At 39.8% G+C, this 26,437-nt stretch overlaps 1 long non-coding RNA gene across 2 annotated transcripts in view; it reads left to right on the top strand.

Moving 5' to 3' along the window:
- LOC111090557 overlaps positions 1-26,230 on the top strand; it is a 98,767-nt gene extending 72,537 nt beyond the window's left edge. Inside the window, exons 3-4 of one of the 2 annotated variants that reach the window (XR_005372273.1) lie at positions 17,850-18,025; positions 24,184-26,230. This is a non-coding gene — a long non-coding RNA (uncharacterized LOC111090557). The remainder of the gene's footprint in view (positions 1-17,849; positions 18,026-24,183) is intronic. The other variant, XR_005372274.1, reaches the window with a different exon arrangement.
- The last annotated feature ends 207 nt before the right edge of the window (positions 26,231-26,437 follow it).

Raw genomic sequence — 26,437 nt, 5'->3', positions numbered from 1 at the left:
AGTATGACATAGGTATCTAACTGTCCTTCCTCCCTAAAGAGAAAACCTACTGCTCTAACACCATTCTTTGAATAATCCATTTTTTCTCTTATTTAAAATGCTACCTCTATTATTTATTAAATTCCCATGTAAATTCCTCTTCTCCCAACTCCTCCCTTCTGGATTTTGGGTTCTGGGTTCTCTTCCTTTTTTCTGTCTTCTGGATTCTGGTAATTGCTGTCAGTCTTTGTTTCTTCAGGTCTGGGGGTGGTAATAGCCCCATTGTTATTTGCTCTGGTATATGAATGGCACTTTTCCTTATGATTTCCCTAGACTCTACCTATATCATGTGTAAAAATAGCTCTTTTTATTAAAGGCTTCCAAAATCATCCTAATCTGAATGTGTTGTTTCCTGCTGGGTCCCTGAATGATACAATAACATTGAAATTCTCTGGGATTGAATTGAATAAATAGATTGTTTTGGGGAGAGATGAAATACAGTATTAAATCCCTCATCCATAAACATGATTGGTCTACTTATTAATGTCTTTTTAAAAAAGTCTTTTTTTTTTAAAAGTCTTTGAGTAAGGTTTTATTATGTTTTTTCATAAAAGGTTTTCCATATTTTGTTAGATTTATTAATGGGCAGCTTTTGTTTCTTTCATGAAAAAGGTCTCTTTTCTAAAGTATTTTTAATTGATAAATGCTAATTTATAGAAAAGCAATTGATTTTTTAAAAAAAGATTTTATTTATTTACTCATGAGAGACACACAGAGAGAAAGGCAGAGACACAGGCTCCACGCAGGGAGCCTGATGTGGGACTCGATCCCGGGTCTCCAGGATCGCTGCCTGGGCTGAAGGTGGTGTCAAACCGCTGAGCCACCCAGGCTGCCCAAAAGCCATTGATTTTTATGTGGTTTTGTATCTACATACTTTGCTGAATTCTCTAATGAGTTCCAATTGCTTTTTACTTGATTTTCATCAGTTTTCTAGGTATATAATCTCATCTCTGAGTAATGACAGTTTTATTTCCTTTCCAATTTTTCAATAACTTCTATTTCTTTTTTGTAGTTTTTCTTTCTGGCACTGTTGTATAATATCAGTGACGATGAATATTCTTGTCTTGAGTGATATTGACAGGTATTTCCACCAAGTTCAGGACTTAAATGTCTATTTCTTATTTGCTGAAAGCCTTAAGAATAATAAATAGGTGTTGAATTGTATCAAGTGTCTTTTCAGTAGCTTTGGAAATAATCATATTCTTTAATTTTTATTGAAGTTATACATGTACACATGAAAAAAGAAAGATAGTCTGTAAGGAATCTAATAGGAAATTATCTTTTTTAAAGCTTGTCCTTCCTACTTTCTGCTTCCCTGAGTCATTTCAGTTCTCTCTTCTGGTTATTTACCTCCAAGTTTAATCACATGATTATGTTGTACATTTAATTCTTGGGAAGTTTCCTCCACTGATTGAAAGCAAGTTATGCAGTTTATTTCAAGTTTTCTAGGTCCTTCTTCCATTCTGACATAATACATAAATGCATATTTTTCTAGCGAACTGTAAAGTTAAATAGTATTTAGGTTCTTTCTCTGAATATGACTAAAAAGTATTTCTTTATTTACCACTCCTTTATCTAAACCACATGTTGCTATTGGCAAGAATTTTGTTTCCATATTTTTATTAACTTTTTTCTTTTATAGTTAGTACTTAGACTTAACAATATGCTTTTCTGATTTTTTTCCTGTCTGTATCTTATTTATAAATATATTTAAAATGGTCTTTCTTAGATATTGAGTGTGTACAAAATCATATTTATAAAATATGTATAAGATACAAAATAAAAATACAGTGAGCACATAAGTACCCCAAATCTAGTGTAAAGGAAAGAACACATAGCTTGCTAGCATCCTGCTGTCTTTCTTCCAATCCTGACTATGCTATTTATTAACCCTATGACAGTGGGGAAATTATTTGGACTCTTCATACCTCAGTTTCCTTATCTGTAACACAAGTATAACAACACCTACCTCACAGGGATATTATGAATGACTTAAAAGTCTAATAGAGTTTAGAACAGTACTAGTATGTTGTAAACACAATATAAATATCATCTATTATTTAAAAAATATACCATACTTCACTTATTTATTTAATGGCTTATGGATTTTTTTTTTTTACTATCTCAAACAGTGCTTTTTTGACTATTTGAGTACATATAGCCTGGACCACAGGCATACACTAAATCATAGGGTATGAACATCTTTAACCATATAATGCCAAATTGCTTTCTGTGCTAGTTGTAATAATTTACACCTCAACTAGCACTATGAAAGCATTCTGTTTGCTCCACATCTTCATTATACATGTAATTTAAAGTTTTTAAAATCCTTTCCAACAAGGTGGCTGTGAAATGGTATCTTGTTAGGATTTATTTTATACCTTTCTGGTTACTAGTATATAGTTGACCATCTTTTTATTTGTTAGCCATTGCAATGTGCTTTCTTTTATGCAGTGCCTATTCAATAGTTTCTTCATTTTTCTACTCTATTCTTATCTCTTATTGCTGTTTAAAATTAAATATATATGGCATCCTAATCTTTTGTTCAATTTATATGTGTTATAAATTTCAGGTTTATCTTTTCACTTCCTCTACAGTCTGCTTTGGTGATCAAAAGTTATTTAATTTTATGTAGTTGATTTATAAATTTTGTCTTTTATGATTTTGCTTTTTGTGTCATTTTCAAGAATTCTTTCCTCACCCTGAGAACACACAAATAATCTCCTGTACTGTCACTGAAAACTTTGCTTTTTATTATAATGCCTTTAACCTATCTTGAATTGAATTTCTATGTGGTAGGAGGTTTGAGTTTCAATTTCATTTTTTTCTCATATAGATGATTATTTTAGCAATATTTATTGAAAAATTCAACCCTTCTTTACTGATATACAGTGTTATAAATAAGCTATCTTAATGAGTTTGAGATTCTCTCATTTTTTACTGTAATATTTTAGTCCATTTGCATTTATTGTAAGCACCATTTATTTGGATATATTTCTACAATCTCAGTTTACTACTATTATAGTACTTGCCTTGCCCTTATTATTTTTTCTCCTTTTGCATTCCTTTGGATTGAATGTAATTTCTCATTCCACTTTTTCTTCTCTCTTTTTAGTCATTTCACTAGAAATGTTAACACACATACCTAACTTACCAAATCTAAAGCATATCAAGATCTTTAATCTCATTGAGAACAAAATAAGAGGGTCTTAGAACAGTTTAACTTTGCTTACCTCTCCCTTGACTTATTTGTTTTGCTATGAATTTTTCTTATTTATTTTTAATACAAGATGTTATTATTGTATCATATGCACCATTTTTTTTAGATTTCTCTGTATGCTTACTACATTGTGCTCTTTGTTCCTTCTCACATTGAGATCACTTTCCTTCATCTGAAGTACATCCTTTTGAATTTCACTTAGTGATGGTGCATTGCGTCAAACTCTCATCCTTTATTTGTGTTAAAATGTCTGTTTTTCCCTGTTTCAGAAAGATGTTTTCAGTTATTTTCTAAGTTAACAGATTTTTTTTTTTTAGCCTGATGAAGATACTATTTCACTGCTCTCAGATTTACATTATTGCTATTTGGAAGTTAACTGTCATACTAATTGTCATTCCGTTCCTATCAATCTGTCTCTGGTGGCTTTTAGGATTTTTAAATTTTTGGCAGTTTCCATTTTATTATGATATATTTATTGGTCAAAGCAAGTAATGGGACCAGCCCAGATTCAAGAGGTTGGGAAAAACATCCACTCTTGATGGGAAAATTATAAGATTATATATATATAATTTTAAAAAAGTTTTTATTTAATTTTCAGTTAGTTAACATACAGTGTAGTATTAGTTTCAGGTGTACAATGTAGTGATTCAACACATCTATACATCAACTAGTACTCATCACAACAAGAGCCCTCCTTAATCCTTACCACCTATTTAACCTATCCACCCACCCACCTTCCCTCTGGTAACCATCAGTTCTCTGTAGTTAAGAGTATGTTTTTTGGTTTGCCTTTCTCTCTCTTTTTTCCCTTTGCTCATTTGTTTCTTAAATTCCACATATAAATGAAATGAAATCACATAGTATTTGTCTTTCTCTAATTGACTTATTTTGCTTAGCATAATACTCTCTAGCTCCATCCATGTCATTGTAAATGACAAGTTTTCATTCTTTTCGATGGCTGAGTAAATATATATATATATATATCAGAGAGGTGACAGAACATGAGAGACTCCTAACTCTGGGAAATGAACTAGGGGTAGTGGAAGGGGAGGTGGGCGGGGGGATGGTGTGACTGGGTGACAGGCACTGAGGGGGCCACTTGACGGGATGAGCATTGGGTGTTATGCTATATGTTGGCAAATTGAACTCCAATAAAAAATATACAAAAAAAGAAATTCAAATAAGGGCTATAGATTAGTTAATAGTAGCATTATAGTATATATATATATGTGTATATACACACATGCACACACACACATATATATACATACATACATACACACACGGTGTGGTATATACACTACATCTTTATCCATTTATCAGTCATACAGATGGCCAACAGACACATGAAAAGGTGCTCAACATCACTTATCATCAGGGAAATATAAACAAAAACTACTTCACACCTGTCAGAGTGGCTAAAATCAACAACATGAGAAACAACAGGTGTTGGCAAGGATGTGCAGAAAGGGGAATCCTCTTGCACTGTTGATAGGAATGCAGACTGGTGCAGCCACTCTAGAAAACAGTATGGAAGTTCCTCAAAAATTTAAAAATAGAACTATTGTGAAATGCAGCAATTGTACTACTAGATATTTACCTAAAGACAACAAAAATAATGATTGAAAGGGGTACATGCACCATGATGTTTATGGCAGCATTATCTACAATAGCCAATTATGGAAACAGCTCAAGTGTCCATTGACTTGTACCTATATTTTTTTGATGAGTGTACATTTTATTAGTCTATAAATGCACTTATATGCCTTTGAAAAATATTATTGTGTGAATGTAGAAAACATTCTATTTAAAGACAACATTTGATGTGCACGTGGATTTTCAGAAAATTACCCACAGGTTAGGAATAATAGTTGCAGGGGATGCTCTCAAATGTGACTTTCAAAAATAACCACCATGACAAAAACCATCTATTGAGTGCTCATTCTGTATTAGGTACTATTCTAAGTAATGTTTTAAAAACTTTTTACTTTGATATAATTTTAGATGTACAGAAAAGTTGCAAAAAATAGTAACATAATTTTATTATACTCTTTATCCTGCTTTCTCTAAATATTAACATCTTATGCAATGATATTACAATTCCCAAAATCAGGAAATTGACACTAATGCTACTATTAACTAATCTATAGCCCTTATTTGAATTTCATCAGTTTTCCCACCAATGTCCTTTTTCTGGTCCAGGATCTAATTATGGGAATTACAGGATTTCACATTGAATTGGCACACCTCCCTGACTCCTTCAATCTGACAGTTCCTTGGATTTTCTTTGCCTTTCAGGACCTCAACACTTCGGAAGAAACCAGGTCAATTATTCTGTAAAGAATCTTTCAATTTGGATTTGTCTGGTGTTTTTTCTTGAGTAGATTGAAATTAAACATCTTTGTCAAATACCACAGAAGTCAGGTGCCTGGATGGCTCAGTTGGTGAAGCAGCTGACTGGCTCAGGTCATGATCTCAAGGTCTTGGGTTTGAGCCCAGCATTGGGCTCGGTGCTCAGTGGGGAAGCTGCTTCTCTGTCTCCCTCTGTTACTGCTACCTCCCCATGACACTCATGTTCTCTTTCTCTCTCTCTCTCTTAAATAAATAAATACATATCTTTTAAAAAAATACCACAAAAGTCATGTTTTGCCCTTCTTAGTGCGTATCTAGGAGACATAGTGTTGATATGTTTTATTACTGGTAATATTAACTTTGACCACATAATTAGGATGGTTCCTTCTAGGATTATCCAATGTAAAAAAATCACTATTTTACCCTTATAATTGATAAGAATTAATTTATTAATTTGTGATTAATAACAGTCTTGTGGAGAGATACGCTCCTGTTTCTCATCATATCTTTTACTCTCCCATACTCATTTCATATTTTCTGCTTTTTGTCTTTCTATGCTGAATTCTGGAAAATTGTTGTAGATTAACCTTCCAGTTCTCTAATTTTCTCTCTAGTTATGTCTACTCTGTTGCTAAGTACATCAATTATATTTTAAATTTTGAAGTCTCTAATTGGTTCTTCAAAGAAATTACCCATTTAAAAATGTCTTATTCTTACTGATAAAATTTTGTACTCATTTTTCAGAGGATTTCAACAATACCTTTGAAAAGTCCTTTAAAATTTGGTTTTATTACTACTTCCCCCATATGGAAGTTATTTTGTTGGAGAGTTACCTCTTATGTTCACTTTCATCTGACATTTATGTAATTCTTGGTTCTGCCTTTGTTTTCAGTGACAGCATTCTCTCCAGTGACCCTGGGACATGCTAATTTCTTTCCAGGTGGCTGAATGTCCTCTTGGGTGGTGTCATTAGTTATTGCTTGGCCTGGCAGGTGAGACAGGTCCCTGTGCTTCCTGGCATGGGGACTAACAGTTTCCCTTACATTTTCTTCCCATGGAGTGTCATGAGATCCTTTGGAATCTTAGCTTGTATAAAACAGACCTTCATATCTACTTTTTTTTCCAGTATGCCTCACAACTACAGATACACCAAAATTTTCTCCATTTATATGTATTTATTAAAGTTTAAGAAGTTTGGGGTAAGTAGGATAGGAAAGGGAACACTGATAGGACTCTTAATACATGCTATGCACTGTTCTAAGTGCTTAATGTAATGTAGCCTATTTATTCCTTACAACATTACTATGAGGTAGGTACCATTCCTTATCCTCAATCTTTAGATCAGGGGAGTGAGGTGCACAGATTTTAAGTGGCTTCCCTAAGGTCACAGAACAAGAGGATTGCTGAACCATGGTCTTTTAAATCAGTTCTAAAACTTCTCCTTGCACTCCCCTCTTTATCAGGTAGTGGGCCCAGCTTCTGTAGCCTTGACTCTCCAGGGCAACATCCTATCATTCACGTTAAAGCCTGCAGCCAAACAGGCTGGGAATCCAAGAGTGGCAATTAATCTGCTAATACTACCCGTGTGACCTTTGGGGCACCATGACAGATTGGATTTTGGACCTTGTTCCCTTCTGTTCTGTCTCCCTGCTTCAACCACCCTTCCTCCAGGACTGTGTTGTTGAAGTAAGATAACTGTAGGAATAAATTCCCTTTGAGATTTTGGGCAAGTAATGTCTTCTGCTTTCCCCGCCTGTAAATAAGTGGAGGGCTGAGAGGGAACTGGAAGAGGGAATCTTTAGATTTTTTCTTCCCTAGCTCTGTGGATTCTCTACATCTATATTCCACACAGGATCATCATTTCCTCATTTTCTTTCACTGTACTTTGGCTCGTATGTATCTCTCTTATTTACTTTCCTTTTTCATTTGAGTCCGTCTGAAATACTTACAATAATACGCGTAGTTAAAAAATGGAATATACACAAATGCTCAAAATGAAAAACAACGTCCTCCTTTCCACCTCTTCTCCTCCCAAGTATTACTCCCTGAAGACCATCGCTTATGGATCTCTCCGGTTTTAGTTGTATTGGAGGTTATTTCCATACCTCTAAATAATGTATGTATTGCTAGTACTTGATTTATGAGCTCCAGACATTGTCCATTGGGCCCTGCTTTGAAGGATGAGGAGATAGCTCACTTATTATGGTATAGGGGTGCAAGCCCTGGCCCCAGCTCTGTGATCTCAGCTAAATCTCAGAGGCAGTGCCCTCTGCAAGGTGGAAGTTGCCCGAAAAGGGCTGCTCTGGTATGGGGAGGGCCTTATTCAGGTCAAGCTGAAGATGGTAGCACTGAGAGGCACTGGAGACAGCTTGTGACTGTACTCTGAGGAAGGGTTTTCTACTCTGGAAACAGTGGCTTGGTTTTTAAAGAGGTTAATCAACAGGGAGTACAGTGATTGTCTCAGATCAGCACACAGTTTATTTCTCCCAAGAGGGCCTTGTGGCATTGGGGAACCAAAGAATAGGAGCTATTTTACTATAATTGATGTCTGCTGTTATTCCAGGCAGTGGCAAATAGCAAGGTCACCTGAGACAGGAATAGCTGAGCCCCTAGAAGTCCTCTGGCCATGCCCAGCAACGGGCATAGGAGAATTTGGGAAGTGACCTATGTTATCACAGCATCACAGCAGGGCAAATTGCCTCCATCCTACTGGTGACCAGGAGAAGTACCATTTAGAACCTTTCAGGGCAGGGACTGTGGATGGGGGCTGGGAGCCGGTGACTGCTGTCTGACAGGCTGCAATGCTGGAGGTCTATGAGTAGTGAGAGCTACAGAGAGGATGACCTTGACCCTCTGATCATCTTTCTTACTGGGGTGGGCCTGGTAGTTCACAGAGAACTCTGTCACATGCATGTCACTTGCATCAACCTTTACCCCTCTCAAGGTTCACTTTCCCAGCATCTTTAGAGAAAGGGGGAGGTTTGATTAATAGCTGATACTGAATACCCCATTGGCATCCACTTCTCTATGATATGAGTGTCCTCTCTCCCAGTTCCATCATGGGTTATCCTCACCTTAATGCTGTTACCACCTGGAACATGGAGACCCCATCGCACACCAAGTGATAATGGGGCAGCCCTGTCAGCCTCAGTAGAGGGACCACACACACTTACCCTGCCCTGCACCTTCTGTTCTCCATCCACCTCTGCAGAGGACTCAATAACTGAGGGCAGCAACCAGAGGTAATTACAGAGTTGTAGGGAAAAAAGGTGAATTCATGCGTGCTTACTTTTTCTATAGTCCAAGGGGGGAAAACCCAACCAAATAAATTCTCCACAGGGATCCCCCTTTTATACACCCTAAAACCTAACCTCTTTGTGCAAGGTTTGAAGTCTCTTCTTCACCTCCTTTATGAGGGACTTTGTCAATTATCCAACATAGAAGAACCTCCATCTTTAAAAAAAAATGAAAACTCATACTGCTATCACAGTGGTTGATCTCACACCAGAATCTACTCTTTTTCACCACACCTCAAACTAAGACTATATCCCTAACAACATCAAGGAGAGGGAGAGAGGTACTTAGATGGGATAGTCCATGGTGGACTTTGGCACTCCAAGGCCTGATGCCTTTTGGGGATCTCTTTGTCTCTGTGAAGATAAGTCCGTTCTTTATTTTATTCCTGGTCCTCAAATCTATGCGCGCGCGTGCACACACACACACACCTCTCTCACAAAGACAGTAAGTTGACACTTGAACAATATGAGGGTGAGGGGCGCCAACCCACTGTGCAATCAAAAATTGTGTATAACTTTTGATTCCCCCAAAATTTACCTACTAATGGCCTACTGTTGACAAGAAGCTTCACTGGTAACCCAGATAGTTGATTAACACATATTTTGTGTTTTGTATGAATTATATACTGTATTCTTACAATAAGGTAAGCTAGAGAAAAGAAAATGTTAAGAAAATCATAAGGAAGAGAAAATACATTTTCAGTGCTGTACTATATTTATTTAAAAATATCCACATGTAAGTGGACCCACACAGTTCAAACCTGCATTGTTCAAGGGTCAGCTGTATTTCTCTGAAACAGTGGTTTATAGGAGAAAAGCATGATCTTTTCTGCAATAGCATCTGCATAGATTATGCTGCCAGGAGCAGAGAGCATGCAGTGTCATATTGTTTTTTTTTTTTTTTCATTCTTCTGTGTGCCCCAGGCTCATTGCTCTAAAAAGAAAGATGGTTAAAGACCCTGGACATTTAAAAAATAATCATTTTTATTTACCTTTGGACCAAACAAATTGTCAGCATGATGTCTTTGTCCCACAGTGTATAGCAGTCCTCCAGAAATGGTGGTGATGGTGGCAGCAGTGGGCTCTTTCATCTACATACATGAACTCATCTGATGCCACAACAATAATGGTATATTCCCTGTTTTAGAGATCAGGAAGTAGAGACTCATAGGGGCTTTCTGGTTTTCGCAAGGTCAAGTGTGGTTGAGTCAGGATTAGAACCCAGATCTGAGGAGTCCAGGCCTAGAGCTCTTTCTATGGTATTAAAATGGAAGAGAACATCACGAATGTATATCTCATTAAAATAGATTACTGCACTGGTAAAGGAGAAATTAGTGTGAGGATGTACAAGACAGGAGGACCCAGAGCTCAAAATAGATCAAGATAGCACCTAATTTTATTTTCCAAGAGAACTTAGGGAAGAAGGATGCTGTCTATAATCTTGTTACAGGAGGCCTTGTTTTTATTTTTCATTTTCTATCAGATACTTCAAGAGACTCTTAATTTTTTATCTAAAGTTAGGAAATATTGGGGCCACCTGGGTGGCTCAGCGGTTGAGCACCTGCCCCTGGCTCAGGGTGTGATCCGTAGTCTCAGGATAGAGTCCCATATTGGGCTTCCTGCCTGGAGCCTGCCTCTCCCTCTGTCTATGTCTCTGCCTTTCTCTCTCTGTGTCTTTCATGAATAAGTAAATAAAATCTTAAAAAAATAAAGTTAGGAAATGTTGGATTATGATCAGAGCTTTGTAACCCCAACATTCTCTGATCTAAAAAGCTAGTTATAATACATGATATAAAGTAAGGAGAATATCTTCCCTTGTCATGTATTGACTCAGGAATGGGCACAGTAGAGTCATGCAGCAACGTGGCTGATCTTATAAGGTAGTGTGTCCAAGGTCATTGAGTTACCCAGTCCTACAGCTGCAGGAAAGAGAAGAACTTGATTTCATGATTGTGGAAGATGATTGACCATTATCAAGAGCAAAGAGCTCATATCAATTTCTCTGTGAGGTTAAACAAATCTTCAAATGAGACACTTGACATGTAAAAGGAAGCCCAAGCGGGTCAAGAAAAGGGGCTGTTGGCTGACACGGAAGGATTCATGGAGGTCAGATACATGCATGAGGTGGGGATCTTTCATCTGTAAGACTGATGAAAATTTGAAAAGGTCAGAAATTTGGTTTGTACAAATAGACAATTGTCTTTGAGAATGATGGTTGAGAACTCAAATTGAGATGAAAGAACAGATTCATTTTGAGAGAACACTTCAGGAGGAAAGTTTCTGTGAGGAGTGTGCCCTGCATTTGATTAATGATCAGACACAGCCAGGACTTGGCATTCATCTGGCTCTCTCAAGGGAAGCTGGACACAGTGAAGAACTTTCGAGGAAAAAAGTAACTGGTCAAGCAGTACTTTCTATCTCTGGCTCACCTCTCTAGGACTGGTAGTCACACTCTTGATCTGGAAGCACTCACCAAAAAAAGTGGGATAATATCCATCTTACAGATTGTTGTCAAGATAAGATTATGTGCATGAAAAGGCATGGCAACTTGAAAAGCCCTCAGCTAATGCCATTACTATGTTTTAGGGGGACTGACAAGGAGAGGGGGTGAGGATACAGTGTGGTATCTCGGTGAAAGCTGTGGTTTTGGCATCAGGCAGCATGGGTAATAACCCCTGCTCTGTCACCCATAGGTAAATCACTTAACACCTAAAGTCTCCTCATCCATAAAATGGGGATAACAAATCCCACTTGCACAGGCATGTGATTTAAAGCCAAAATGAATAACATGTGGGAAGACCTTGCAAATGCTAAAGCACTATATAAGTGTGGGGAATTATAAATATGATTGTTATTGCTTGGGTCCCCAGTTGATGGGATTGAAATTCAATTGCCCCAGTGACAGATGAGTGGGAACACATGAATGATTACCCCCAAAGTATACTTTTTCTCTTTACCATTTATCACCAATAAATATTTGGTTTCCATTTAAAATCTGGCAACCTTGAAAGCCATTAATTCAAATAAATACTCAGCACTCTGCAAGGCAAAATTTTCCCCACCCAGAGCCTCCACCTGCTCTGTAATGCTTGCCCTGTGCACATGCTGACAAACTCATTCGCTGCTGATGTTGTCTATAGTGACTCACCCATCAGTCAGTCAACAATCTGGAGTAGGTAGCTAGTATGAATGGAGCAGCTTACAGGATCTGTAGGCCACTGGAGAGGGAGAATAAATGTTGTCCTAAAGAGCTTACAAACCAAGAGATCCTATTGTGGATGACTGTGGTTTCCACTCCTCTAGTCATCATTTTGCTTCTTCTGGTAGGAAAATCTCAATTTTCCTTTTGTTATCCACTCTTATCCAACTCTTACCACTATGGTATATGGGTGAGGCTGACTTCAGCTTCCTCTTCATAGAAGTGGGCACAAACTCAGGCCTTTTTTATTTTAAGATTTTATTTATTTATTCATGAGACACACACACACACACACACACACACACACACACACACAGGCAAAGACACAGGCAGAGGGAGAAGCAGGCTCTATGCAGGGAGCCCAATGTGGGACTCAATCCTGGGACTCCGGGATCACGTCTGAGCGGAAGGTAGGCGCTTAAACACTGAGCCACCCAGGCATCCTGAGACACAGATTATTAAAACATAATACAGTAAATATAATAAGTGATATATGTTTGAGGCATTAAACAACATGAAAACCTTAACTTATCTAAGAGTAGGTCAAGTGTGAAGGATCTGGGCAGGATTTGTACCTTGAGGAAGTAAACCTTTAGAGGCTACTTAAGGGCTGAGTAGAAATAATCCAGGAAGTAATGGAGATGAAAGGAGATATATGCTTGTTCTCTCCTCTGAGACATAGAGAATGGTTGTCTCTCTCTCTCTCTCTCTCTCTCTCTCTCTCTCTGTGTGTGTGTGTGTGTGTGTGTGTTATAAGGGCTGGGGACTATAGGGGAACTATAAGCAGGTCCAAGTTTCTGGAATGAAAATATAAGATCTCATTGACAGAATAGTGAGGGTGAAAGACTGTGAAAGTGATGAGTTAATAATGAAAGGAATCAGGATGGGAAGGAGTCCTTTTAGCCATGGACTTTTCCTGAGTTTTGACTTCATCCTGTAGGTCAGCCTTGAAATGTGTGAACCAGGAGAATGTTTTGAAAGGTCATGCTAACAGCTATATAAAGAATGGACTTGAGAACATATGCATGGAAGGAAGGGAGCCAGTGAAGAGGTTTCTTGGGGTTCTTGCCCTAACCTTGATGGAAAGCCTAATTAAATTTGGAAAGAGAAATGCAGATTAAAGAAATATTTTACAGGTAATATTTATAGTATTGTTGCCTAAATATGGGAGTTAAAAAGTCAAACAGAAAAGAATTAAGGTTTTGTTTGCTTGTTTGTTTGTTTGTTTGTTTGTTTTTGGCTTGTGTGACTAGTGAAGATAGATGGCCAACTGAAATGATGAGTTTTGTTTTGGGCCTGCTCAATTTAAGGTACATAAGAGATGACTAGACACATACAGAAGGCTGTTGCATATATCTTGATGTCTAGGTTGGAAAGAGAAACCTAGGAATCATCAACATATATAGTTAAAATCATGATATCATTTATGGAGAAAAGCAGACTATAAAGAGCAGAGCATTTAGGAAGAGCCTTGAGTATACCAATACTGAAGGATTGTGCTGGGGTAGAAAGAGCCCTCCAAAGATGCCCTGAAAGAATGGTTTGAATAACAGGAGAAGAGCCAGGAGTGTATGGAGTCCTGGAAGTCAAGGGGCTAGAATGTCAAAAGGGAAGAAGTGATCATCAATATCACATGCAGCGCAGTATAGGAGAAAAATGGTACCCAAACTACCTATAGTATTTGAGAGTTAGGAAATTATCTAGTGATCATAGAGTGGGGTCAGTAGATGAAGGATAGGAAGGGGAACCAAAGTGGAGTGAGTTGGAGTTGCCAGAATAACTGTGACCACTCTTGGAGAAGTTTACCTGAACAAAAGAAGAGAAAAATGAGATAATAAATGGAAATGAACCCAGTACCAAGGAAAGTTTCTTCTTAAGGATGGGAGCCATGTAAGCATATTTTCAGGATAACAGTTAAGACAGATTTACCAAAAAGGGGGAAATTGAAGATATAAAATGAGAAGATTTGGAGATGCAGCAGGACCTTCAAGCCTGGAGGGAGTGTGGTAAAGGGCATCAGGGACAGACTGGCCTTGGAAAGGAGTTGGGTATTTCATGTTCCCGTAATGGGAGGAAGGTTTTTGGAATGGGTATAAATTTCAGTAATTGGGTGGGAGGAATTTTCAGGAAGAACACACATTATAGCTCAGCTTCATAGAAGTAGGAGATAAGAGTGGTGGGAGGAGGGCAAGTTTGGGAAGTTGAGACAGTAATACCAGATAGCTTATTTTTGGGTGGACACCATCCGATTGATGAGGACTGGAAAATAATAAGAAAGGGTATGTAGCTGAAAATCACACGGCCCAAAGGCAGGTGGCCTTTTCTTTCATTGAGATATAATGTATTTACTATAAAATTCATCTTTTAAAAGTGTTTTTTAGTATATTCACAAAATAGTGCATTCATCACCACTCCCTAGTTTTAGAACATGTTAATCATACTCCAAGTAAATCCCATACCCATTAGCAGTCCTTACCCATTTCCCCCTTCTTCCAGCCCCTGATGACAATAATAATTTCTCTATAGATTTGCCTCTTCTGGACATTCTAGGTAAATGAAATCATTCAATATGTGGTCCTCTTTGTTACTAACCTCTTTCACTTCCTATAATATTTTCAAGATACATCCATGTTGTAGGCTGCATTATACTGTAATTCTTATTTTTGCTGAGTAATAGTCCATTGAATAGATATACCACGTTTTCTTTATCCATTCATCACTGATAGATATTTGATTTGTTTCACTTTGGGGCTATTATGACTAATGCTCTACGAACATTTATTTATGAACAAGTTTTGTGTGGACATGTTTTAAAGTCTCTCGGGCATATACTGAGGAGTGGAAATGCTTGGTTATATAATATCTATGTTTAACTTATTGAGGGACAGGGAAACTCTTTCCCTGTACCATTTTATATTCCCATCAGCAATAGAGGGTGTCAGTTTCTCTATATCTTTACCACACTTGTTGTTAATTTTTTTTTTATAACCATCTTAGTGGCTATGAAGTTGTATCTCATTGCTGATTTTATTTGCATTTCTCTGATGGCTGATGATATTGAACATCTTTTCATGTGCTTATTGACATTTGTATATCTTCTCTGTAGAAATGTCTATGAAAATACTTTGTTCATTTTTTAATTATTTGTTTTTATATTGTTGAGTTGTTATATGTATGTGAAATTAGATCTTCATCAGACATGATTTGCAAATATTTTTTGAAGTTTTGTGGGGTGTCTTTCCACTGCTGGGTTATGTCGTTAGAAGCACAAGTCTTTAATTTTGATGGAGTTCAGTTTCTCTGTTTTCTCTTTGATTGCTTGTGCTTCCAGTGTCCTAGCTAAGACACTGTTACCTAATCCGAGGTCAGGAAGCTTTACACCCATATTTTCTTCTAAGAGCTTTGTAGTTTTGGCTCTTACATTTAGGTTTTTGATTCACTTTATGTTAACTTTTAGACATGATTTGGGACTGAGGTGTAACTTCATTATTTTGCATGTTACCATTCGGTTGCCCCAACACCATTTATTGAAAAGACCATTCTTTCCCGCATTGAATTGTCTTAGCCCCCTTGTCAAAAATCAATTGACTGTAAATGTAAAGGTTTATTTGTGGATTTTCAATTCTATTCCATTAAGGCACTTGGACAAGCTCCAATTCAGGTCAAATAATGATAGGCCTTTTAATGGGATCTTCCAGGGAATTACAAGGCAGGTCAGATATTTGCAGTTCTCTGGAAATTAAGCTTTGGAGGTGCTCCCCGCTGCCCTGCCCCCTCTGGTGGCTGCCAGGATGCTGGTTTTCATTGTGATTGTAGGCTGTTGGGTTTGTGGATGGAGATATTGTTGAGCTGGGGCGGGATGGCAGCTGGGAATAGGGCAAGTTAAAATGCCATAATGTTCACTGTTCTTATTGAGGTTTGATCTTTTTTCCTGAATAAATGTTCCCTGGAATGTTTCAAACCTTTGGTTAATTTTCAGAGCCCTGAAGAAGTTAATTTTGATAACTTTTGCCAGTATTCCAGTTAATTTTATGGAGGAGAGGATTTTCAGAGGTCCTTCCTCTGCCAAATTTACAGACATCACCAGATGGTTTTTTCATAAGGTGGAGGTAAGTACAGTGATGATGAGTTCCAAGGAATATACCACAAGGAAGAAATGGTTATAGTTCAGGAGGGGGTTAGTGTGTGAGATGCCTTAAACAAATTTTAAGAGGGAAGGCTTTTACCTAGATAGAAAAAGGGAAGGAGTTTTCATGTGATTGGAAAGGCAGTCAGGCTCCCAGGCTCCAAAAAAGGGGAGAATGATGGTCATCTAGAGAATGATGGCTAAACTTGTCATCTTGAAAATATGTTCCCATCCTTAAAACAAAAATCTCCAGGATGCTGTATATCTTCTGACAGTTATTATTCCATATTTCTCTTCTCTCACGTATACTTCTTGAAAGACTAGTATTTCTTGCCTTATATGTCATCTTTAGCTCACTCCACATTGGCTTCCCCTTCTGTCCAGAGGGGCAAGAGAAGGAAGTCCTGAAAGACAGTCATCCAAGTTGGGGTGGTTCCAGTAGAAATTGTGACTCTGGGTTCTGGATATGGAGTGAAAAAGATGGGACTGAGAAGGTTCCAGAGGATTCAGCTGCCCTGATTCAGAGACAAACCACCTGAGGAAAGAGAGGGGCCTGGCTGGTTTTTAGTGAAATGGAGCAAGAGAGACAAACAAGCTAATTAACATGCATTAAGAAATGAAATCAAGGGAGTAGTATTCTCATCTGTACCCCTTGAGTACATTGCTGTTCATGTTTTCAACTGTGAGTCTTTTCTGGAACAAGGCACAGATTAGGGGGACATCTCTTCCTACTTGCCCATCTGGCCAGGATAAGATCATTCTGAGAGTCACAGCAGCCTGGATCTAAGGGACTGAGCAGAGACTTGCATTCTTGCTGATAGGTAGTTGGGTGAGGGCCAGTGGTGAGGTCAGCCCAGTATCTATCACCTCTCTGCCTCAGCTCAGGGGCAAGGTGAACTCACCTTTCCCCAACCTCCACTATAGGTCAGATGTTGGGCTAAGGCACTCTAAGAGTAGTCCCCAGCAAATCTTCACATTAACCCTGAGAGATGAGAATCATTGTTCTCACTTTATGGATGAGGAAACTCAGGCTTAGAAAGATTTTTATTTGCCCAAGGTCATACAATGAATAAAAAGAAATGTAGCAAGGTAGTAATTCTAGGGCTGACTTACTTTATTCTTGCTTATTTCTTTTTGTCACTTTTTGTTTTATTTTTTTATTTTTATTTTTTTTAATTTTTTTTTTCACTTTTTGTTTTAGAAGAGACTATGTCAGGTGCCACAGATGCAAAAGGTGCAAAGAAATATGATAAATAAGGTCTCTGGACTCTGGTCTTAAAGAGCTAACACATTAGAAAGGGGAAGAGGCATGCAAAGAAATGAGATGGGATAGTACAGGTTTAGACCTACATACTTCTCCTGGGACAGTTGGGGTGCAGAGATGGGATGTAGAATGTGGAAAAAAGGGGAAATTCACCCTGTTAGGTGCTGTCAACAGGATCTGGGTTTTACCAGGAAAATAGGTATGCCAGGGTTGGCCTAGTGATCATTGTGCCTAGATAAGTTTGATGTAAACTTTCCCCTCTCCTGTCTGTGAGGGTCATGACTCCCTCCTTCTTTTTGGTTTGAAAAAAGGGAAGGACAATTTGAGCTCAATTTCCTCTGTCTCTGTTCCAGGAGCTCAATGTAGAGTACTGCAGAATTTCATTGCTGGAAGGAGGGCTGGTGCACTTTTAGACAAAAATAGACTTTCAGACTTTCAAAAACATAGAGGGACCTGCTGGACCTGACTTCTCCATGGTGGATAGTGGGCACAGAGCCATCACAGGGTCACAAACTCAAATGCCCCCAAGGTAGGTCACAATAAGAAACTCAGACAAGATACAGAAAGCATGTGGCACACTTGACCAATCTTGGTTTTCCCACTTTGGTTATACACATAGGGGCCAGAAATATTTTATTCTTTTTTCTCTAAATAATTAGGAGATCAGGTACAATGATAAATGGCAACTAATACCTGGCTGCTGTTGTAGGAAAGATAATAGGAAGAGGTGGAGTCTGTAGTGATGGGACAGCAGGTGCCCCACTTAGGTTGGCAGGTGTATTGGCTCAGTGTGTTGTCATGTAGACATATGGGCCCAGTTTTCCCAAATCTGATTTTTCAAGAGAAGCTGGGAAACTAGATTTTTAAGTGAAATCACTCAATTTCTAAGTGTGTGCACTCAATTCAAATTTTTTTTTTAAAGTTTAGGTGGGCATTGATCTGTAGGCCAAACCTAATAAATCTGCCTGCCACTAGTAGCAGCTCTCATCAAATCATTTTGCAGCCAAGATCCAGTCATTTCTGGCTTTGGGGAACCCATTTCAAAGCAGATAGGTAATCTGGGATACTTCTACCCCTTAGGGAGCAGGAGAGCATATGTGCAGAGTGGTTGGTCATTCCTTCTATCTGGGGTCAGACTGACATGCTCTTACTTGCTATTGCTGATTCCTGTGGCATGCCATGCTTTATGCTTCTGGCTTCCGTAGTGCCCCTTGTTTCTTACGTGTACACCTGAAGCAGGCATCTCTAGAATGACTGGAGAACATAAAAGAGTGTGAATCTCTGGGAATCCCACCAGAACTATGCTGTTCAAATGGTAGCCACTGGGTGTTTGTGCCTGTTGAACAATTGAAATGTGGCTGGTTCAAATTGAGGGGAGCTGTAGATGTATAATGCATATAATATTTCAGAGCCCTTGCTATAGAAAAAGAAAGTAAGATATCTCAACTAATTTTTTATATCACATGTTGAGATGACATTTTGGATGGATCGGCTTATGTAAAATATATTATTAAAATTATTTCGTCTGTTTGCTTTTACATTTACTTAAATGTAGCTACTAGAAAATTAAAAATGGCACATGTCACATTATATTTGCATTGGACAATGCTGTACTAAGCCCCTCCATTCTGAGACTAAATTGGGAAAACATGGCTGCTCATTCTGTTCTCATCATTGTGGGCACAGCTACTCTGAAGTTCATGAGAGCTGGTGGGGCTGTTGTGAGGGGTAACCAGGCCTCACAATGTTGGGCGTCACTCTAAACAGCTGTGCTTAAGTGGTCACTGAACTCTTCAAGGAAATGGCAATTGGTGGGGATAACTATAGGCTGAGCACATCTCCAAGGATCTGCTACTTGTTATTTTATTTTGACCTCTGACCCTGGAGTTTAGCTTTCACTGCTTTCTCAGGATCTGGCCTTAGTTACAACCCTACATGTCTGGACTTGAGGGAATGGCCAGGAGCATTTTGAGTAATAGCTCTTCTGAACTGCAGTCAATACTGAACAGAGTGGAAGGCTGTTAGAGTGTGGGTGAACAGGCTCAGGGACAAGACGTCCTTCTGTCACCTCATGGCCAGACCACCAACCATAGAGTCCCCTTTCCTGGCTGTGGTGCAGGCTGGATAGTGGCCCCCCAACCACTCTGCCTTTAGATGAGAGATTCATATTCCCTTAGACCCCTGACAGAAATGTAGGAATCTGTGAAGTTGAGACCCCACCACTCCCCACTACATGGGTCAAGGGGTATCTTAAGATACCAGATACCAGAGGCACAGAAAACCTAGAACCAGAATATCCCTCTGTCAACTGGTAGCACTTGCTGAACATGAGTGCTGAATCCTGGATGTGTCAGTGGGAATTTTAACCAGAAGAGGAATCAGAGCAGTAGGGACAAGGGTGCAAATTTTGGATGAAAACATTAGAAATCGCTTGGAAAAATACTGTGCTTCAGGCAACTACCAGCCTCTCTCTTTCTCTCTCTCTTTTCTCTCTCTCCTCTCTCTCTCTCTCTCTCTCTTTCTCTTTTTCTTTCTGCTGGGGCATGAACCTGCCAACATATCTTTTGCAGTCTATCAGAGCCCTGATTTATGTCACTTACAAGTTTTGCATGGCTGTCACCTCATTAAGGTATTTATGTCCTGGTAGAGCCTGAACTTGAATCTACCTTGAAGGTGTAATTGTGTGTTGCTAATGTAATGGCTAGAGCCGCCCATGCAAAGAGCAACATGAGAAAGGTCACGGGGGGAGGAATGCAAGGTCATAGAGCCACCTGAAGCGTGCTCAGGGTTGATTTGTTCATTTCCTCCAATCCCAGAGAGGAGAAGTCTCATGACAGCAGGTAGGGCTTGCAGAGGGGAATGATTGCAGCATGGGCTTGTGCAGATGGGAACAGAGAGGAGTTTATTGTGCTTTTCCAAATGGCTAAAAGCTTCACTGACAATCTGAGCACATACACGGCAATGGCCCCAACCCAGATGCCCATAAATATGGATGACTCAATGGGAGAGGAGGTTGCCTCTCCCCTAAAGGTGGCTTGCAGTTTCCCCAGCATTAATAAATTTGTCTGCAAAACAATATAGAAAGATATTTGTCTTTTCAGAAATAAACACAAAATCCAGATTTGCTCTCTTGCATCAGTTCTACCTCCCAGGTAGATTCTCTGGATTATGTAGCATAAGAGAGGTGGTTAGATGTACCACAGTCATACTTCTCCTCCTACCACACAGGGAGCGGTGGCTAACTGTGCCACAGGGGCCTCTGGCCCCTTGGATTATATCACAGTTAAAAATTCAGCAACTCTTTTTTAAATACCTACTGTGAGATGTGACTGGTGCTGGGGATGCAGCAGGGAACAAGACAAACATGGAGCCTGCCCCAGTGCTCACTCATGAGTTGAGGATGTGTGCAACTGTAAACAATTTGCTACATGTTGTCATGAAGGAAAAAGCAGGGAGTCAGGGCTTCTTGGAAAAAGGGACATCGCACCCAGACCAAGTGGCACAGAGGAACCTTCCCAGAGGTGCAAGACCCTGTGCATCCTACTTCTTAGAATCATGGAAGGGACCTTAGAATTCATCTCATCCACTATTCATGACAATGAAGAAATCGAATCCCATAGAGATAAAATAAAATGCCAAGTTCGTACAGCTGGTAAGTGAAAGACCAGCTGAACTCAGGCCACTTTAGTTCAGACTATCATTCTGTCCCACTGAAGTTATGTAATTCTCTTTCCATAATGTTGCACGTTAATGAATTGAACTCTTAAGGCATAGATGAAAGAGTTGTTGGGGACCAAAATTTGCTGTTATTAGTCATGTAGCTGATACTGGAGACTATGGCAATGGTCTTCAGCAAGGGCTGAACCCCAGGATTAGGCAGATCTGTCTGCCTTGTCTCAGTGGTGCTAGAGCCAGGAGAACTCTTGCCCCTGTGGACAGCTCACTCTGGAGAGGAAGAGGAAAGGAAAGGGCTGAGGTACCTTCTCCAGCTTTGTCTTCTACATGTGGGAAGCAAGAAAGGCCACAGGAAGTGGGAGGAGGGGCGGAGTCAGGGGTGCTGTTCCTGAGCTCCCCTCAAGCGGGAGAAACACCAGGAGAGGGAAGGAGACACACCCCAGAACTCACCTTCCATGCTTATTTCTTCATTACACATATTTTTGAGCATCTTCTCTTTCTCTCTGCTAAATGACGAGGATTTCAAGATGTCCTGGTAATCACAGAAGGAAATACCTTAGTAGTGAAGAGTCTTTTCCCTGAAGTTTGAGATGGGAAGAGGAGGGACTATTAAATGTGAATTTTAAGTCAGTCAGTAAGGCTACAAAGTACCTTTTTCTGTCCTTTGTCTGGAAGAAAATCCATGTGGTGTTGCTTGCTATAGTAATGCTCCTATCTTGGCCTTGTATGATCCAAATCACCATGAGGTGGTGAAAAGGAACTGAGTTCTGTCTTTCTGTGGAATGGTTGGGACAGTCGTCCTCTTCCCTGTGGCTGCCAGCTGGTCCTGCCATACGGTCACACCCTGTGTCCCTCCCTCCCCCATCCCACTCCTCTCCCAGCATCTGTTCTCCATCTTCCCTTCATCCCCAATAAAGAAGTACTACCAGCCTTTGACTCACTTGTTTTCCAAAAGTTCAACGTCTGGCCTCAGAATACATTTGACTGATGTTGCAGACTCCTGAGTTTGGAGGGGTCTCAGTATAAGTGGGCATTGACCTTCGTGTGAGTGAGTTTTCTATTGTCTTACTTTTGATTCTCCCAAAAGAAAACCCTGAGACAAGTTTGGGGGGGCAGTTCCAGGAAGTGCCAGTATGGGGATGAGGACGTGATAGAGGGAAGGGGACAAAGCTAGCCAAGCTTGGGTTAATGAGCAGGTTACTGCTGTGGGCATCGGGGGCGCTGTTCCTCCACTGAGAAAGCCTGTGTGCAGCAGGCTTCAGAACTGTCCGTGAAGGGTGAGAAAACTCGAGTGTTTACCCACCAACTCTCATCTCTGATTATAGCGGTTGATCCTGGGACACCAACTCTCTGATTCAACTGACTTCCCCCAGAATAGACTGCAGGGTGGAGAATGCCCTGAAGACAGTGCAGGAAGCCACTCGCAGGATGGAGCTGTGTGCGGTGACCTCCAGGGCAAGCTGGGGGTGTGGGCAGGGCACTGATCACCTTGGTCATGTCTCTGCTAGTCTCTTAAGCCACTCTTTTTTATTTTTTTTAATTACTGTACCTATCACATTTTCCAATTTTACATTAATTTGCAAGTTTATAGGTCTAATGTCTTATTTCTTACTGTATACCCAGTATCTAGCTCAGTGCCTGAAACCTAGGAGATACTCAATAATTATTTGTTAATTGAGTGGCCGACTGACTGAATGACTCAGTGCCCCTGAATCACATTTCTATTTTGGCGGCATGTCTGGGACTGCCCCTGGGGCTTTAGTTTAGGTATTGAGAGGGGGGAGGGGATGATTGGAAACTATTCCTGATTCTGGGTAATTCTTTGCCCAAGAATCTATATAGAAACGGTACGGCAATCATTCAAAGGGAGTCCTCTCCCCACTCCTGGAGCTTGGCTCTATGTGGACATTTCTAAGATCCTTTCAATGGCTCACTCGTCTGATATCAGGGAACTTCTATGGACAGTGAGCTACATTCACAGCTGTAAGAAAGGTACAAGATGAAAGTTTTGTTCTCCCAGAGTTGAACTGGAGGTAAGAAAAGAACTCATGTGAATTACAAAACAGCTTATAATCAAGTGATGGATTGAGTATCTCAGGCTGAGTACTTGTAGGGTTCAGAATCATGGGGGGATTCAGTACAGCAAAGAGGAATGGAACGATTGTGGACTTAGGGCCCAAAGACCTGTGTTTGAGTCCCTTCTCTATCACTAGACCCTAAGACTCTTGAGGGTACAGACTAGAGTTGACTCAATCTGATAGAAGAACTAGTCACAGTATTTAGAGCCCACAGAAGCCACCTTGTTGCCAGCCCCAAGGTTGAGCTGTATGAATTACCTTAATGGTGTTGATGCTCTGGTTTCTGGTTGGGTTTGACCAATGGAGAACCTAGTCAGAGGAGAGTGAGGCTGGGATATTGGCATTCCATGCCCCTCTGTCTGTGATCACTTCAGTTTGGCTACTGACTCTACCCTACTGTTTCCTGCAGGGATCCATTTATCTGACCCTCTCTCATCTCTTTGAGTTTTTACTAGCTCTAGATTCCCACACTGTCCTTTGATGTTCCCTGGATCTTGTCTACAGCTTGGTAAATTAGTCCCTTGGTAAAGAAATCCTCTTGACATTACCCAGTTTCTATGTGTCATCTGTTTCCAATTGGGACCTGACCATTACAGAAGAATCAGGCCTTGCCCTTAAGAGACTCACAATGTAACAGGAGAGAGAGTTCCAGACAACACCACTCTATCCAAAACCACTCGAAAAACAATCAGGCAGATTGAAGGCAATATACTGATGGGCAGAGGAAGAAGGTGAAATGGTTGAAATTATAGGAGTTAGAGGGCCTCTAACTCCTCTAAGTGTACTTTGGGATGTATAGGTGATAATAACCCTTCTAGAAGAGGTTCTTTCCTATAATGACACTAATTTAACTGTGGTAGCATGATTTACTGAAATAGCAATTGAGGCATTGTTGTTAATGCAATAGAGTTGACACTTTTCATTTTCCACTCAGGCCTCCATTCCCTTAGAGGAAGCTTCTGTAGGAAGCAGAAGTTCTCAGCACTCTCAGAAGACAATGCCTCTCTTGGATTTTATTTTGCCAGAGTCTGTGCTCTGGAGGAGATCGTGCTGAGCTGCAAGAGAAGAGAAGGTGGAGGCAAATGTTTGGTGTCCAGGAGGCTCAAGGTGTTGAGGGTGCCATAGGAGAAGGAGGATTTAGAGTATTCCCTAAGAGTTGGAGGAAAGGAAAAGTTCTTGGATTCATCAGGTTATGGGCACAAGTGACTGGCCCCTAAAGATAACTGTGGGGTAGTGACAGGATCTCAGGAAAAAATGTCTTCTCGGGTACCCCAAGGAAGCTGGACTTGGCACCCTGTACACTCAGCCTTGACTGTGAATCCAGAACAAAGCAGATGCTCATCTTTGTGGGATTTCATGGATTTGGACAATATTGTATTAGTGATGGATCATGGATCAGAGAGCCGTTCCTGAATGGCACATACTGTGCCAGGTCCCTGGGAACTTTGCCAGCCATGAGTCAGGAAAGTACACTCCAGCTGTGACTAAAGTTAAATGTGTTACCAACCCATTGGAATGGGGGATCAGAAAAGATTAAACTTTACTTCAAGAAATAAAAACATGTGAAATTTATTATGTTAAATGTTATAGAATAAGGTTCACATCTGTTACATGTGGGGACCTCATCTAGGACTACTAGGAATCCAGTGCAAAACATCTGTCCACGGATTTATTACCATCCTAGTGATGGGAACAATTGGTTTTGAGGAAATGACTGTTTTTCTATTGGAAAACTGGTGAGCAGAGATGAGTCTGAACTCTCAGAAGTCACAGCTGATTTGGGGAGCACCATGAGCTGCTGATGAAACTGAATTTAAGAGAATACTATAGAATGCTTTAAACTTCTGTGTTGATACAGGTGGCTTATGCAGTACTGGAAGGAAGAAAACACAAGTGTAGCTTTGTTAGATTACACTGACAATATTAATTTTTCTGACATCCCCAAGGAAAGGATAGTGACATTTTAGACTCACAGAAGGAGAAACTTAAGGCCCTATCTCTGATTTTATTTTTAAAAACAAAATTTTACCTTTTTCCAGAATAGAGAAACATCAGAGACTGATATCACCTGCTCCCTGGTAAGAGAATTCTCTATTTCCCAAGGATCATGGTGGGTGGAGAACAGACATCCTTATGTGATTCTAGCAGCAGTCTTGTACCTGGCATGTGTGAGAAGATCCTCAACATCATATGTCGGTAGAGGATTACAAATCAAAACAACAATGAGATCTCACTATACACCTATTTGAATGGCTAACATGAAAAACTGACAACACCAAATGCTGACGAGGATATGGAACAGCAGGAACTCTTGTTCATTGCTGGTGGGAATGCAAAATGGCACTCACTTTGGAAGGCAGTTTGGCAGTTTCTTACAGAGCTAAACATAGTCTTGCCATATGATCCAATAATTATGCTCCTAGGCATTTACCCAAATATATTGAAATCTTATGTCCACAATGAAAACCTGATACAAATGTTTGCACCAATTTTATTCGTAATTGCCCCAAACTGAAAGTGACCAAGATGTCCTTCAGAAGGTGAATGCAAACAGTTTGTGGTACATCCATATAATGAAATGTTATTTGGTGATAAAAATAAATGAGCTATCAAGCCACAAAAAAACACGAAAGAAACTTAAATGCATATTGCTTAGTGAAAGAAGCCAGTCTGAAAAGGCTACATACCGTATGATTCCACCTATATGACATTCTGGAAAAGTATTCTAAGGAAGTCCCAGCTACTTGGAGATGTCATATGGTGACATATGACCAGCAATGCCAGCTAATGTCCTAGATGACAGTATCAACTGCTAGACATATGAGTACATGAACCTTCAGATAATTCTAGCACTTAGCTGTCAAAATGCCCTCAGCCTGTGGCCTTCCAGCTGAGGACCCAGATATCATGAGCAACCATCCCCACTGTGCTTTGCCTGAACTCTTGACTCCCAGAGTTCATGAGCATAATAAATGCTTGTTTTGGACTTCATTTGTTTACCAAAAACCAAATGAACTGAATTCTTGTATTAGTTTCCTGTGATTCTTGTACGAAATTATAAAAAGCCCAGTGTCTTAGAACAGAGCCAATTTATAAGCTTGAGTTCTGGATATCTGAAGTCTGAATTATGTCTCACTAGGCTGGCTGAATTCCTTCTGGAGGCTCTAGGGGAAATTCTGTTTTCTTGT

Source organism: Canis lupus, chromosome 17 (assembly GCF_011100685.1).
Source record: "Canis lupus familiaris isolate Mischka breed German Shepherd chromosome 17, alternate assembly UU_Cfam_GSD_1.0, whole genome shotgun sequence".
NCBI classification, from domain to species: Eukaryota; Metazoa; Chordata; class Mammalia; order Carnivora; family Canidae; genus Canis; species Canis lupus.
Note: the sequence above shows the minus strand (reverse complement) of the source record. Positions and strands in the feature narration are given on the sequence as shown.